This window comes from Danio rerio, chromosome 22 (assembly GCF_049306965.1).
Source record: "Danio rerio strain Tuebingen ecotype United States chromosome 22, GRCz12tu, whole genome shotgun sequence".
Classification (NCBI taxonomy): Eukaryota; Metazoa; Chordata; class Actinopteri; order Cypriniformes; family Danionidae; genus Danio; species Danio rerio.
Genome location: NC_133197.1, coordinates 23,570,263 through 23,585,652, shown reverse-complemented (window position 1 = coordinate 23,585,652; position 15,390 = coordinate 23,570,263). Strand labels below are relative to the sequence as shown.

Below are 15,390 nucleotides of genomic sequence, written 5' to 3'. Positions count from 1 at the left end.
CCGGTTTCCCCCACAGTCCAAAGACATGCGGTACAGGTGAATTGGGTAGGCTAAATTTTCCTTAGTGTATAAGTGTGTATGTGATTGTGTGTGGATGTTTCACAGAGATGGGTTGTGGCTGGAAGGGCATCCGCTGCGTAAAAAAAACGTGCTGGATAAGTTGGCGGTTCATTCCACTGTTGCGACCCCGGATTAATAAAGGAATAAGCCAACAAAAAAATTAATGAATGAAGGATTACCAGATTCAAAACTATGTAGTGCTCTAAAACCGAGGTTCTGCGTAGCCAAAGACAAGGCCTAGATAATCATCAACGAGCGAAACAACTGCATTCTGACAGTGAACTGCCCCTGTACGGCTTACGTGTACATGTAACTTACATATTTGTATTTCATTCTAAGAAATCGGTGTCCGCAGTTTAATTCACCATATTTAACTGTTTTTGTTAAAATCATTGCTGCAATCAAAAACGAGTATTGTGTATGATTCAGCATAGTGTGAACTTACCTGATATGAAATGAGAACGTTCGAGGTTACTAAAGTAACCCTTCGTTCCCCGAGGAGGGGAACGGAAGCACTATAAGTGGATTTGATTGTAAAATCCACGCATTGGGAGGTTCGGTTCAGAAGCTACTCGTCTGAAAGAGTATTGAACGGGCCAATTAAGAATGAATTGGCAGCGCAAGCCTGCGCAGGTGAGCGGCATAAGCAATCAACTGAGTATATAAGCTCACCTGGCGCCAGCAGACGCTATCCTTTTTAAGCTGAAGAGACTTTCAACAGCTAAGGGACAGTCATTATGGCGACGGAGTATAGTGCTTCCGTTCCCCTCCTCGGGGAACAAAGGGTTACTTTAGTAACCTCGAACGTTCCCCTTCGGGGGGAACTTCAGCACTATAAGTGGATTTGATTGTAAAATCCACGCATTGGGAGCCCATTGAAAGCGCCATAATGACTGCACCTTACCAACACCCCCGATGAGGAGATAGTCAAGCAAGCGTGACGCACCCACATCATGGGGGGCGCGGTCCTCCAACGTGTCCCTGGCCCTAATTTATCCTACTTCAACAGAAGTTTTACGGATTTATATATATTTTTTGGGAAGTCGTGAGCATCTAGATAATTCTAGGAAAATACGACAGTACGTTGGGAAGCGTGCAATCCCGATAGGGAGGACGCTGCGGAGGCCATCCGTTACCCAAGGGGGGATAGATGGCAGAATTTACATATGGACTAGCCCTAAAAAGGGGGAGTACACATAGCAAAAGAGTGGTTAGCGGGGAGGGAAGACACGGGTCCGCCCAGGGGGGGGACTTAACCGTGGCGGAATAAGCATATGGGATCGCCTAGTGGGGATCACGCATAGCAGGCACCTTTACCCAAAACGCGGGCTGACCAGCGGGCAGACCTACAACGTAGTGGGCCAGCAAGTGACTCCTCCGCTGAGTCAGTGCTGGGGGCCACGGAGGAATCTGCAGGGCTCACCTGATGGGGAACTTTACTGACAGATAAAAAGGCGCACGTATCTCCGTGTTAGGGAAAATGGCGCAGCAAGCGTGTTTCAACACCCTACCGAATTGTTTCCTCAATCACCAAGGGTTACCTAATACCCTTGAGGAAACCGGCTCCACTCGCAGATTGTAAAACCTTGCAAATGTGTTGGGTGTCACATAGCCCGCAGCTCTACAGATGTCTGTTAGAGGGGCGCCGCGTGCGCGCGCTCGAGAGGATGCGAAGCTCCGAGTGGAGTGCGCACGCACTCTCGGGGGACGCGGCTCATCTCGGCTCTGATAGTGAAAGAAAGGCATCCACAATCTAGTGGGAACTTATTTCGGTACGGCACTTCCCTGCTGCCGACCGCTATAACAGACGAAGAGCTGCTCAGATGATCTAAACTCTGAGTGCGGTCCGGATAATACGCAAAACGTGAACTGGACAATAAAGAAGGGCTGGGTCTGCCTCCTCCGAGGGCAGCGCTTGCAGGCTCACTACCTCGTATTAAAACGGAGTGGTAGGAACCTTGGGCACATATCGCGGGCGGGGTCTCAGGACGTGAGAGAAGCCAGCCCAATTACAGGCACGAGTCACTGACCGAAAAATGCCTCCGGGTCCCTGACCCTCTAATCGATATCAACGCGACCAGCAGAGCTGTCTTCAGGGACAGAAAGATACTGAGTCGAGGATCGAAGGGATCTGACGCGGCTTGTGTAGCGAGGGCGAGATCCTAAGAGGGCATGAGAGGGGGCGGGGTGGATTAATTCGCTTAACGCCCCTGAGGAACCGGATGATGAGATTATGCGTTCCCACGGTGCCGCCAGCCACCGCGTTATGAGAGCGGAGATGGCAGCCACGTAACCTTGAGTGTGGAGGGCGACAGCCTGCTCTCCAACTTCTCTCGGCGTAAAGAAAGCACAACGCTGATCTGGCAAATTACGGGGGTCTTCTCAGCGAGAGACACACCATTCAGTGAATAGACTCCACGTCAGGGCATAGGCGCGCTCGGGGAGGGGGCTCTAGCCCGAGTGACGGTATTAGCCACCGCAATCGGAGGTTACCTAAGTCTTCCTCGCGTCTAAAAATCTCTTCAAAGATCGGCGAGGGTGCCAGGTGGTGCCCTGTCCCTGAGAGAGTAGGTGCTCTCTCGAAGGGACTGCCAGGGGAGGGCTATTGCGAGGGAGAGCTCTGACATCCAGGTCCGGTTGAGCCAGAGGGGCGCAACCAGCAACCTGTTCCTCGTCCTCCCTGACCTTGCACAGTAACTGCGCGAGCAGGCTCACTGGGGGAAACGCGTATTTGCGCGTGCCCCGAGGCCAGCTGTAAGCCAGTGCATCCGTGCCGAGAGCACTCGGTCAGGGAACGAACAACTGGCAATGAGCGATCTCGGGGGAAGCAACAGATCGATCTGGGCTTCCCCGAATCGCGCCCATATCAGCTGAACAGACTCGGGGTGGAGTCTCCATTCTCCAGGACGCAAGGCTGCCGTGAGAGCGCATCGGCTGCACGGTTGAGCTTGCCTGAATATGAATGGCGTGCAGCGATTTCAGCCGCGGATGACTCCAGAGGAGCAGACGGCGGGCGAGCTGAGACATGCGGCGAGAGCGCATACCCCCTATACGGCTGATATACGCCACCGCCGCCGTACTGTCCGTCCTGACCAGCACGTGTTGCCGCTCCAGCACCGGAAAAAAACGGTGGAGAGCGAGGAACACTGCCAACAGCTCCAGGCGATATGCCAATGCAACTGGGTACCTTTCCATAGGGTCCGTAGCCGCATACCCGCAACGCACAGCCCCCCAGCCCGTGTTGGAAGCGTCTGCTGAAACGACAACAAGACTGGACGCCTGTTCTAGAGACACCCAGGCCTGTAGGAACGAGGGGTCGCTCCAAGGGCTGAGGACGCGGCGACACAGCGCAGTAACAGAGACTCGGTGTGCGCGCGCGTGCCATGCGCGTCTGGGGACTCGATCGTGATCAGCCAGTGCTGAAGTGGTCTCATATAGAATAATCCGAGCGGCATGAAGCGGCTGCGGATGCCATATGCCCCAGGAGCCTCTGAAATAGTTTCAGTGGGACCACTGTTTTACTGTCGAGCTCTCTCAGACAGTACAGCATCAGCTGAGCGCGCTCTCCGGAGAGGCGCGCTGCCATGGTGACCGAGTCCAACTCCAGCCCGAGAGAAGAGATCCTCTGCACGGGGGCGAGTTTGCTCTTTTCTCGGTTGACCTGAAACCCCCACAGGTGGAAGTGCCAGAGCACTTTGTCTCTGTGCATAATCAACTGCTCCGAGAGAGGGCAAAATCAGCCAGTCGTAAAGAAATCGAGTATGCAGATACCCGCGAGCCGAAGGGGCGCTGAGGCACCCTCCGCGGGCTTGGTGAGGACCCGCGGAGACAGAGAGAGCCCGAAGGGGAGGGCTTTGTATTGCCAAGCTCGACCTTCAAACGCAAACCGCAGAAACTGTCGGTGGCGAGGAAGAGTGGAGACATGGAAATACGCGTCCATCAGGTCTAATGCTGCAGACCAACCCAGAGGACGAACGCACCGGAGGATGCGCTTCTGCGTGAGCATTCTGAACGGCAGCTTGTGCAGGCAGCGGTTCAAAACGCGCAGATCTAGGATTGGCCGTGACCCACCGCTCTTTTTGGGCACGATGAAGTGTGGGCTGTAAAACCCGCTCTCCATCTCGGCTGGAGGGAGCGGCTCGATTGCATCCTTCGCCAGGAGGACAGCAATCTCCTCTCGCAAGACAGGGGCGGACAGGGGGCTGACCCTGGTGAATACACACCCGTGACTTGGGGGGCCGTTTCGCGAACTGAATCGCATAGCCGAGTCTGATTGTGCGTATGAGCCACCGCGAAGAGCTGGCCCGCGCAAACCAGGCAGGCAGAGCTCTCGCTAATGGACCCATCGCTACAATCGCTGACGTACCAGCAGTGGGGCAGCGCGGAGTGGGTGTGCTGATCCGGGAAGCTCGCGGGTCCCACGGAAAAGCTGGAGGTGAGATATTTGCTCTCACTCCAAACCCGAGCTCCAGAGGGGAGGCTCGAGGGGTGGGAGAAAGGAGACCGTCCTCCCAGCGCTCGTGAGCCACTGGCGAAACGCACCAAATCTGCAAGCTAGAAAGCATAGCGTCCCAGACTGGCAGATTTCGGGCTGTCACATCTGGGGAAGTGAAAAGTGCCCTTTCATAATGTTTTCATGGCAGTAAAAAGTGCCGTTGGAAATGGGGCCCCGCCCTCCAGCGGGGAAAGAGCAAGTTCCCTCTTCTCCAGATGGCCTGTCCCAGGGGCGCTTCGCGGTCCGTTGCCGGACTTAGCGGCGTTCTGGGCAGGGGGGCTGCCTGCTTCCGAGGTGCCCGACGCGCTCGCTTCGCCGGAGGCGTGTGCGGGGGCGGAGCAGCTCTCGTAGGCGGGCGCCTTCGGCGAGGAGCAGGTATGAATGGCACGGCGGGCGGAGCGGGCTACGGACCGCCGATAAGACATCACCCACCAACTGCTCTCTCACCGCCTTGAATTCCTGGGTGAATTCACAGACAGTGTCACCGAACCTGGCTGGGGATATGGGGAAGTCAAGAAAGCGGACTTTGTCGACTTTGCGCATATCAGCCAGGGGTGGCGCTCCTGGACCACTAATGTGGACATCGTCCTCCCCAACGCACACGCAGCGGACTCAGTAGTCCGAAGAGCTAAGTCGGCGGCGGTGCGAAGCTCGTAAGCCTGGGTTGGACCCACCCTCGTGCAGCTCGGCCAGCGCCTGCGCTTGGTAGCCGCATGCAAGGCAGAAGCAGCCTGGCCCGCAGCTATGTAAGCTCTAGCTCCGAGGGAGGTAGATAACTTACAGGCTTTGGATGGGAGACGAGGCGGACCCCGCCAAGAAGAGGCGCCGCGCGGATTTACCGCCATCGCGCACTCAACCTGAGGAATCGCCACATACCCCCTGGCTGTTTCACCGTCAAGAGTGGTTAGGGTGGAGGAACACGCAGCACGAGCAGAAAAAAGTGCTTTACAAGACCGCGTGAGCCTACTGTGCACCTCCGGGAAGAAGGGAACGCCCCTCTAGTCGGTCCGGCCGCGGAGCTGGGGGATAAACCATCTCCAACCCACGGCCGAAGCAGCCCGGGAAAGCACGGCTAACATGTCCGTTTCAGGATCCGTAGTGACAGCGCTCACCAGCCCGAAGAGGGCGAGCGGGTCTGGATCATCATCGGACAATGAAAGCCCACCCTCCGATGCCGCGGTGGACATCTGGTCTCCGGTGTCATCGGGCATAAGGGCTACCATCTGTTAGACGGATCGCTTCCCCCGCCCGAAGCTTGGATGGAGCGCTTAGAGGAGCGGGAGGTCCGCGGGCCCGTGGGCGACGGATTATCTCTCGCTGAAACCCTCAGATCTGCCCGAGTGCCCGCTGCAGAGCAGGGGACAACTGGGGTGGTTCGCACTTTTGCAAAGGCTAACCGCGATCTTGCGCAACAGTCATGGCATCGCAATGACGACATGAACTGTCCGCGAGCAGCGCATTAACATGCTGGACCCCCAGACATGTAACGCAGTGCCCGCGCCCATCATCCGAGGACAGGAAACCACCGCATCCAGAAACGCACAGTCGGAGCGCCGTCCTGATAAGGACGTGCTGCACGACTGTGTTGCTCTTTCTGTGAAGTTTGCAACTTTATACGCACCGCTCTGGAGGACCGGACCCAAAGAACGCCAGGCAAGGGAGAAACCCAGCTCGACCGTCTGCCACTGCGTGTACACACTCTGGACCGGGAGAATGCTCTCGTTCGCTCAGAATCGCTGGTCACAGCAGGAGGAACCCTCATCGACTCGATCAGAAAGTCTCTGAAGCGAAAAGGATAGCGTCTGCTGGCGCCAGGTGAGCTTATATACTCAGTTGATTGCTTATGCCGCTCACCTGCGCAGGCTTGCGCTGCCAATTCATTCTTAATTGGCCCGTTCAATACTCTTTCAGACGAGTAGCTTCTGAACCGAACCTCCCAATGCGTGGATTTTACAATCAAATCCACTTATAGTGCTGAAGTTCCCCCTGAAGGGGAACTATAGAGTACAGCATTTTCAATTAGGTCCTTACTCCATTCAGCTCTTCCGATCACTGTTAGCTAAAGACGTCTGCGGTTGGCATTAAAAGCAGTGTGGTGTACGATAAAATATAAGATTTCTATTTTTACTCTTTCAATTTTAGCATTCTACTGCATAACACGACATGTTTGCTTTTGCAACTGGCCTTTTTTTGCAACCGCTATGTGCGGTTGAACCCATGTTATTTCATGTGTAATGTAGTTTGGTAATTCACCTATACAATTTATCATATATTTTTTTGCACTTAGTAAACTATTTAATAAACACACGGCATTTAAATCAATTTTTTCAGACTTAATTTGTTTGACTTAGTTTGATTAGCATAATTACATCTTTTGCAGCTGAAATTTGTAAGTTTACATCAATCTATTAGGTGGAAAGGGTCGTCCCAGAAGGAAAAACTATTTTCAGAGCTGGAGAAAGTGTGACAGTCGCCTGCACTGAAAAAACTTGGTTTAGTTCAAAAGAAACCAGCAAAACATTTACATGTCAAGATGATGGGCAGTGGGACTCTTATCCTGGTTGTGAAGGTAAGATTAGAGAAACATTTCTGGATTTGGTTATTTACTGCATGTGTTTAAAAGATCTCAAATCTTGTTTCAGTGATTACATGTGAATCTCCACCTATACAGCATGTATCCACCTACTTTTGGAGGACGATGAAACTGGAAGAAACAAAATATCTTATAACTGTGATTCTGGTTATTATAAGAAGGCAGAAGTGGGCACATGGACACGAGATGGACTGACACGAAAACCCCTGTATATCCCCGGTATATCCTGCTGTTAAACCTCACAATTTGTTCAAAGGATTCTTCAGCAAATTTGACTTACTATGATTTGTTTGACAGAAATCGTCTGTGCAGCTCCTGATCTGCCAAATGCAAAAATCACAAGAGGTCTAAAATCAAAGTACAAACTCAATTCAGCAATACAATATCAATGTCCCCCAGGATTTGAACCACATGGCACTGTACAAATCACCTGTTTGTCCTCGGGTCAATGGTCAGACATACAGCAATGCACTGGTATGTTGTAGTGTTTTCAACTTTTTTGTCTCTAGGCCTGCTGTTAAATCTAACAATAATATTGAAAAGAACTTTGCTGCTCACATCATATCAATTTTATGATCATGTTTCTTATTTGATTTATGTATATATATATATATATATATATATATATATATATATATATATATATATATATATATATATATATTTTTTTTTTTTTTTTTTTTTTTTTTAATTATATGTGAGCCAGCCTCCAAAACCAGCCTACAAAGTCTTTTCAGTAATCGAGTATAAATGTCAGCCTGAATTTGAACCAGAGGAGCTTGTACGAATCACCTGTAATCATCAGGGCCAATGGACAGGCATACAGCAATGTACTGGTATGTTACAGTAAAGCACATATACAAAAAATGGTATAAGAGTAACCCTAAATACAGTTGAAGTCAGAATTATTAGCCCCCCTTTAATTTCTTTTTTGATATTTCCAAAATGATGTTTAACAGAGCAAGGAAATGTTCACAGTATGGCTGATAATATATTTTTTCTAGAGAAAGTATTATTTGTTTTATTTCAGCTAGAACAGTAATAGAAGTAGTTTTCAATTTTTTTAAAATCCATTTTAAAGTCAAAATTATTAGCCCCTTTAAGCTATATATTTTTTTTGATAGTCAACAGAGCAAACCATTGTTATACAAGAACTTGTCTAATTACCCTAACCTGCCTAGTTAGCCTAATTAACCTAGTTAAGCCTTTAAATGACACTTTAAGCTGTATAGAAGTGTCTTGAAAAATATCTAGTCAAATATTATTTACTGTCACCAGGGCAAAGATAAAATAAATCAGTTATTAGAGATGACTTATTAAAACGATTATGTTAAGAAATGTGTTGAAAATATTCTCTCTGCTAAACAGAAATGGGGGAAACAGGGGGGCTTATAATTCTGACTTCAACTGTGTATAATGATCTGTTTTCAGAACCAATGCCATCACTTTATATGAGTTAAATACACAAAATAATTTACTTTCAAATCATTGAAAGTAAAGGGACAAAGCCGAAAAGAATGAATGAATGAATTATTGACATTTTTTGGTATTGCCATTTAAATGTTTTATACACACAAAGTCATTTTTGATCAGTTAACATTATTTTTGAGTGATGTAAATGACTGCTGCTTGAACAATCCTCCTCACGCACAATGTCTAAAACCCACTTTATACTTCTGTATTCTTCATTTTGTCAACATTTCCAAAACAATGAAACAGTCCCAGTGTTATGCTGATTGGCCACTTTTCCATCTATTACATTTATTCAATGTATTATTATTGCCTGCATTATTGATTCAATTGATTTCTAAGCGCTTCTTTCAATTGTGATCAGTTCATTTGAAAAACAAATGGGATTTTTTTAAAACTTGTTATTATTAAATGGGTAGTTTCAACTCATTGGTGTTCTCTACAGTGCTGTTTACCTCATCTTTGGAGACTTCCAGATGGATCTCATAACCATAAGATAAAGAGTGTGTGGTTTTAACAAGATGTGATCGAATTTTACATGCACTTAGAACAAATACGGAGTAACACACTGAAATGCTTAAATGTCAGTCAGTCAGCACTCAGCAGTGATGATCACTATTTTCATATTTTAGTCTTCTGAATCATTTTAGTTTTAGTCTAGTTTTAGTCAACTAAATTTCATAAGATTTTAGTCGACTAAATCTACTAGAGATTTAGTTGACTAAAATATATTTGGTTTAATTTAAGTTTAATTTAATTAAATATTGTGTACATTAATGTATTGTCTTATTAAAATAAGGAATATAGCTTTTCCTTTTTTAACATTAAGACCAAAAATTAGATATGCATTGTTTATTTACATCATAAGTAATATTGTATGTAAAATCGTGTGTCTGCAATCAATCCACATGTAAGAACAGTAGTCATCTGAATATGCAGTATTGTGCAATTATTTAACAAAACATTTATTTTAACATGATAAACTAATAGTTTTTTTACCCAGTCTGTTGAGTGTCAAGCGACATTGTCAAGCCATTAAATCTTGAAAGGGCTTAAAATAGTTTAACTCAACTTCGCAATGTCAGTATAAGGCATTAGTGTACTGCAGTGTATAGCTTTACTGTTGTAGTTTGTGTTACAGTACGGTGCTTAGCTATAGCACTGATTAAACAAGTAGAGTACTGACATGACTGGCAAATGATAATGCTCTCGCACTCGCGAGAGAAATTTGAAATATGAAAAAGTGCACACAGTGGCCTCTCGTGGATTTGCGAACACAAAATCTGCAAAAATACGTAGCTCCTGGGATGAATTTCGCGGTCTCTACTTACTCAGAATGAGCCTGGGTTGAAATTAACACTGCTTGTTTACTCACCTCCAAATCTACAATCAATGTTTAAGGGAAAAATATTTAACTATTAAATATTTAATAATGTGAAATTTTAGTGAAATAGTATGCTGTAGTTAAAGCAAGGTTGTCAAAACTAGGGATAGTTGACCCAAAATTATTAATTACCTCATTTATTATCCATTTTTACACTATGAGTTTCTTTCTTGTGTTGAAAAAAAAAATGTAATGCTGGTTGCTGGCACCCATTGATCTCAAGACTAAGTAATACAAAAATAACTATGGAAGTAAATGGATGCCAGCAGCCAGCATTCTTCAGAATATCTTATTTGGTGTTCAACAGAAGAAAGAAACTCAAATAGTTTAGTTAAAGATGGAGCCAAACTCTACAGGTCAGTGGCCCTTCATGAACATTTTGGACAGATGAAAAATAATACAAAAATCACAACATTGTTAAAATGTCAATGAGATTAAAACAAAGGACTGTTCTGACTTTTTCAGGCAGCATACATCAGACAATTAAATTTTGTCTCACTTGTTAGTTTAAGGGTGTTGTGTTGGATTCAAATTTGACATTTGATATTCAGGAAAATGCAGTGGTGGAAAGAGTACTAAAAAAAATCATACTTAAGCAAAAGCACCCCTACTTGCCAAAAGATACAAGTGCAAGTAAAGTAAAAGTATCTGTTGTAAATACTACTTAAAGTATGAGTCTCAAGAGTAGCGACTATTTTACTCTATACCCTGGAAATGAAAAATATAACTTGGATCAATATCAATTTCTTGTGAGTTTGATTATTTGTTATTCATAGACTATAAATTTAAAATGTAAGCTTGATCTAATGAGAAATTTGTGTAACCTAACGGGCAAAAATCTAGCTGTGACAAAAGTTAAAGCTTAGGTTTTGCTTTGAACTTAAAAAGCTACGAGTGTCCAGCAGTTGGCGCTGCAAACCAAGCTTGTCCAGCACTGATAAATACAATTTGTATATGTGTTTGAAAACGTAACATTCTGTAGTGCATTTACATTTAGTCATTGTTTAATGTAATTTGGTGTTTTTATTTATCATACAGTTGGCATCCTTCATCGTTCAGCTGTTGGGACATTACTGCCCGCTGTTGAGACGTTCTTGCTAGTTGCATAAAATCGCAAGGAAGCAGTGCTCGTGCCCGAGTCTGTGCACGCGTGGGAGGCCAGTCACGGTGAATATTATTAAAACCTTTAAAAAGCCAAACAAATTTTAACAATCCATAGATGAAAGATCAGGTCTTATTTATAAAAGACACAAAAATGCAGGCTAAATGTATTGTGAAATATTAAACCTTTAAGTATATATATATATATATATATATATATATATATATATATATATATATACACATTGTGCTAAATAAGTTTAAAATAAATATTTTAATGTGTATTTTATTTTTCCCCAAACAGCCTGGAAACTGACCTGCATCATAAAACTTGTGCTTGGTATGTATCATTGTTTAAAAAACCATACAAACTGTATTGTGGTTAGTAAAATGAAATGAATATTATAAAAGACTTCAAGATTGTATTTATCATTACAGAAAAGTGTCATGGGACCCATATTAAGTTCCCAACTTTGGTCTGCAGGACACAAGTAGCTTTGAAGAAGAAGAAAAGAAAAACACGTGCCAATCCATAATTGTTTGACATCATCTTCAAGCACACCTGGTAAAGTATTGTATTTTATAACATGCATATTTCAGGCTTGTTGGTTGTTGTGTACTGAAATAATGTATTTATCACAAAAATAATCTATTACTTACTACTGCTGTTTTAATACAGTGAGAATATTAAGGTAGCTGCTTAATAAAAAGTCCTGCAGAGAAGAAATATGTATTGAAAGGTGTAAATTTGCCTACAGGATACCTTGTTGCAATGTCTTCAAAACAAATGTAAAAATGAAAGGATTTCAGTGGTGAGCTCATAATGATGGGATCAAAAGGAAGTGAACTGGACTCTGAGGGACTTAACACAAGGCAAGTTCATTTCAATACATTTTATGTCAAGATTAATTCTGTGATTTAAATTCACATTTACACACTCTACAAATGCTGTCTTCCTACCTCAGATTGTGATGGACCTAGTATGTGACACAAATAAGTCCAGAACCAAATGAAACACTATTTTCCAGAGTACAGATTATGGAGGGGTCTGCAAAACTAATGGAGCATTTTTTTCTTCTTGGAGTGCCACAGCTTGTGAGTAACCAAACACTGTTACATTGTGTGCCAAATAGATATGAAAAATCTGTGTATGACATTTTAAAGCTCATTTGGTAAAGCAATGCATTAGCAATGCCAAATGTGTTCCAGGTCTCACATATTAATAAATCTATAGATTAAACACAATCTAAGTCCCTTTGGATAAAAGTATCTGCCAAATATGATGTATGTTATTTGATATACAGTTATTTTGTTTTGTTCTTATTCTAATTTTATTGTTTTATTTAATGTACATACTGAATTGAGGTCACTCAGAAATGTCAATTTCATTAAATTCTGTAACAAATGAAATGCAGATTAAATAGAAAATATATTACAGCTGTCTACACTGTATTTCTGTATTTTTGATGACTTTAAAGTATACCCCTCCCCCACACACACACACACACACACTTTAATTGTATTAATTATAACTGTATTTCTATTTGACTTATGTTCATTGTTTAAAAGTACTCAGCATTGAAATATTGTTTTACAGAAATCCAAAGGTCCTAACAGCTCTCCTGATTCCGTCAAGGCTTGAAGTGTCAGCTTTACGATAGACAACACTCACTCACTATCCTTTGGCTCCCTTATTTATCAGAGGCACCACAGTAAAATGAATTAGCAACTACTCTTCACTTTCCAGCTGCAACCCAGCACTGGGAAACACCCATACACTCTCTCATACACCTTCACACATTCACTCACTATGGCCAATTCACCAATACCGTACGCATGCCTTTGGACTGTGAGGGCAACCGGAGCACCCAGAGGAAACCCACACAAACACTGGGAGAACTTGTAAACTTCACACAGAAACACCAACTGACCCAGTCAGGAATCAGAACCTTCTTGCTGTGATGTGACAGTTCTAACCAGGGAGCCACTGTGCAACCCATGGACAAACTATTTACGTTATAAGAGAGGCCGGCAAACATGGACATGCTATAGGTTGTGGAATGGCTGTTCTCAGTGTTTTGTCTAATCATTTTGCAAAGTATTGTGTGCCATTAAGCACGTTGTTCAATAACTTTTATTGAAAATTATGGATAAACATGGATTTTGCCATGACCAATACATACATGTACCGTCAACTTGTTGAAATTGTAGTGTTATTTAATAGATGTTTGTGTATTGTTTCTGTCTGCATTGTAATACTTTTTTTTTCATTTTAGAGATGTTTGAAAGTTAAGTTTAGTATTTGTTTAATCAGTAAACAAGCTTACAAATTTTTAATAAAAAGTGAAATCATTAGAATTAGATTGTTGAATGCCATTACGCTGTTAATTGTGTTTACTAATTAAATAACAAAATGTAAAATGTTTAGAGGTTGATCTTATACAAGGTACGCAGAGGTGCTATTTTATATATTATTTAGAAAATTTTTAGTGAAGTAAATTTAAACAATTTGAATTTTCTGCATTGGTCTTATTTATTATTCAATAATAAATAACATTAATTCAATAAAGTAAAGAACCCTCAAATGGTTCTAAATAGAACCATGTAACTTGAATTTAAAGAACCAATTAGGGTTCTATTTAATGAACCCTTAAAATGGTTCTATTTAGAACCTTTTTGGGGTTCCATATATGAAGCGCTTGATAGAACCATTTTTGGTTCTATATAGAACTATTTCTTTTAAGAGTGAAAGAACCAATTAGGGTTCTATTTAATGAACCCTTAAAATGGTTCTATTTAGAACATTTTTGGGGTTCCATAAATGAAGCGCTTGATAGAACCATTTTTGGTTCTATATAGAACCGTTTTTTTAAGAGTGTAAGGCCATCTAGTAGACAACAACAATTTGAGCAGAGCAAATTCACAGGTAAGTTCATAATGGTCATTTTACAATGGCAGTTACAGATCTATTTTGCAACAGCTACTATAGCAGTATCTAGAAGCTTGAAGGAGTTGCAAATCTTCATTCTCGGTAATATCTAATTTAGATAATCAAGAAGAAAATTAAACAATTAAAAGAAAACTGTATAACAAAATTAAGCTGCAGAGTTCAACGTCGAACACAGCAATTATTTTGTCAACTGCTCATGGTTTCCTGTTCATAGGTTACTCAAATATGACTCGATTCAATTCATCTTTATAGCGCTTTTACAATGTATATTGTGTCAAAGTAGCTTAACATTGTAGTTCAGTTTAGCTCAGTTCAGTGTGGTTTAATTTTCCCTGCTGGAAGGTGAAACACTGAAGAGCAAATCCACAAGCTCCACAAGTCCAGGACCATGCAAGCCAGTGGCAACAGTGGCAAGGAACAAACTTCACCAATTGACGAAAGAGAAGGAAAAAAACCTTGAGTGAAACCAGGCTCAGTTGAGCCCGACCATTTCTTCTGTGGCCAAACTTCTTGTGCAGAGCTGCAGTCTAGGTGCCGGAGAACGATGGACGTCGATCGTGGAGAAGCTGCAGGTGGAAGGGTCATTGGCTGGTGTAGAGGCTGGCCCTTCAGGATCAATGCCAAGACTAATCTTTCACTGGGGTCTTGCAGGAACTAGGTATACTTGAAACACCCAGGCAGATGTCTTGAGGCAAGTAAGAGATAAACCCTGCAAGGACACCGGCCCTCCTGGACCGAGATTGGTGACCCCTGCTGTAGAGGATTTGGATAAAAAAAAAAAAAAACAATTGTGTTTTATGTGTATGCTAATGCAAAGAGATGTGTCTTTAATCTAGATTTAAACTGACAGTCTGTGTCTGCTTCCCAAACTGTGCTATGAAGGCTGTTCCCGAGTTTAGGTGCCAGATATGAGAAAGATCTACCACCTACAGTGTGTAGCAAGTACGATTGATTTGTCGCGATAGCGTATTTTTCAATGTGGGCCAATTGGTCAGAAGAGAAAGAACGGCTACTGGAGAGAGAAAAGCAGCACAGCAGGTGAGTGAATAATCAGACACAGTCAGTTTTTTCCTTCAATATAGTTTATATAATTAGAAATATGTTATGAGTTTGTGAATTTCTGTCCAATAAGCATAAGTATTTATGTATATATAGGTTCGATTATAAATTATAATAATGAAAAGTAAATAGTTTTCTCTTTTTTTCTTTACACAGATGAACGTGAAGTCAATATACAGTTAAAACAAAGTTGTGATCAAGACAGTTGAGAAATTTCAAACACTTGTACAAAATAAAAATAAAAATCTTAGAAAGCTACAACACTGTGTTACCCTTTG

At 43.2% G+C, this 15,390-nt stretch overlaps 1 long non-coding RNA gene across 4 annotated transcripts; it reads left to right on the top strand.

Annotated features, from left to right (window-relative positions):
• The first annotated feature begins 6,578 nt into the window (after positions 1-6,578).
• LOC141380328 (uncharacterized) lies at positions 6,579-14,490 on the top strand. Of its 4 annotated transcripts, none has more exons than XR_012398196.1 (10): positions 6,655-7,124; positions 7,198-7,367; positions 7,446-7,622; positions 7,855-7,984; positions 11,041-11,169; positions 11,408-11,443; positions 11,542-11,668; positions 11,862-11,976; positions 12,069-12,303; positions 12,701-14,490. It is a non-coding gene; the product is annotated as an uncharacterized lncRNA (long non-coding RNA). The 4 variants fall into 4 exon arrangements; XR_012398197.1 differs by having other exon boundaries at positions 6,968-7,124; positions 7,227-7,367; XR_012398198.1 differs by lacking the exon at positions 7,855-7,984 and having other exon boundaries at positions 6,579-7,124.
• Positions 14,491-15,390: the final 900 nt, after the last annotated feature.